This window comes from Schistocerca cancellata, chromosome 3 (assembly GCF_023864275.1).
Source record: "Schistocerca cancellata isolate TAMUIC-IGC-003103 chromosome 3, iqSchCanc2.1, whole genome shotgun sequence".
Classification (NCBI taxonomy): Eukaryota; Metazoa; Arthropoda; class Insecta; order Orthoptera; family Acrididae; genus Schistocerca; species Schistocerca cancellata.
The window spans coordinates 24,492,146-24,493,807 of record NC_064628.1 but is presented as its reverse complement, the minus strand read 5'-3'; the positions used below and the strand labels follow the sequence as shown (position 1 = coordinate 24,493,807).

Genomic DNA, 1,662 nt, shown 5'->3' with positions numbered 1-1,662 from the left:
CGAAGTGCTCGGAGGCCGCCTGTCTGTATAGTACAGTCATGAGTTATAATAGGCGGACAAAATAGAGTACCTTGACAGTGTGTATTGTGCAAATATTGCGGTTGCTGGTGACAGTTGATGTGCGCGGCTGCTGGGAGCAGTGCGAGTACTTACAAAACCTCCTTTGTCACCTGCATCTCTCATGAATGTCGCTCTCCGGCAATGGGTTGTGCTCATGACGCGGAGAATTTATATCACTATCCATCACTGTTTTGTGTAGTGTACATCGGACGAATCCCCCTGCCCCCCCCCCCCCCTCTCTCTCTCTCTCTCTCTCTCTCTCACACACACACACACACACACACACACACACACACGAACACAGACGTGTTCACGTGTTTCTCAGCCTCTAAGCGCACCAGCACTTTCGGCTGCCGGAAGGCCCACAGTTTCCCCGTCGCCCCGGCAGAACTTTTTAATTAAATATAAAGGCGGAGACGCAACAGGGAGGGCACCAGAACTAGAAAAACCCGGCCAGAAGACTTCCTTGTCTGCTTCTCAGCAGTCTAAGCTTAGCTCTCGGCTAAGGCAAGAGTAGATCCTCTAGCAGAATCGTTACGTCGGAAGCGCGGGAAACTAAGGGAACTGTTTTGTGAGGTGCCCACTAGTGACGCAGATCCATTAATCCTCGATTACGTGGCGCCACTGGAAATTCACTTTGCTGCAGAAACGTTGGGTCCGTGGCCAGTATCCGAGGGCCGGAGATTGATCCGGCTCGGTCCTAGCATCTATCATCGCTTTCACCTCTGGCAACGACACGTAATACACGTTCAACTATAGGCCACCGAGTTACTGGCCGCAGAAGTGATTCTGAACGATAGATGAAGACAAGGGCGTACCGCCTCCAAGAAGATTATGCCTAATAAATTACTTTTGTGTTCGAACTTAACTGAACTAAACTCCTCCCGAATAGGCATGAAGGCCCAGCGGTACCGACCGGCCGCCATGCCACCCTCGGCCCACAGGCGTCACTTGATGCGGTTATGGAGGGGCATGTGGTCAGCACACCGCTCTTCCGGCCTATGTCAGTTTCCGAGACCGGAGCCGCTACTTCTCAATCAAGTAGCTCCTCAGTTTGCCTCACAAGGGCTGAGTGCACCCCGCTTGCCAACAGCGCTCGGCAGACCTGGTGGTCACCCATCCAAGTGCTAGCCCAGCCCGACAGCGCTTAACTTCGGTGATCTGACGGGAACCGGTATTACTACTGCGGCAAGGCCGTTGCCTTTGTTCGAATCTACCTCCGAAGTCAGTTGAGACGGAGCCAACTATCAGATAGAACAGAGAGGGAAAAGGAAATCATTTGTATTTATTTTACAGGAAACATCTCGGCATTCGACTTTATTGGTTAAGGGAGCCCACAGAAGAACTATATCAGGCCAATGGGATGTGAAACCTGAACCCCATCGCATTTCAAATGCGAGTCCATCGTTCTAACTATTACGTCGCCTAGATCCGTTATACAAATTTCTGCCTTCGTTGGCTGCATGGACGACGTACGGCCGAGTAGTTGTTCTACAAGAAAACTGCCAAAGGCGATAAATACCTAGGCTTGCGTAAATTAAGAAAGTGTAAAAAAATAGAAGAACCACCAAAAGTTGTTTCAAGAACGTGATGAAATGTAGG

At 50.5% G+C, this 1,662-nt stretch overlaps 1 pseudogene; it reads right to left on the bottom strand.

Annotated features, from left to right (window-relative positions):
* Positions 1 to 1,144: 1,144 nt before the first annotated feature.
* On the bottom strand, positions 1,145 to 1,262 carry LOC126177537 (5S ribosomal RNA; annotated as a pseudogene).
* Positions 1,263 to 1,662: the final 400 nt, after the last annotated feature.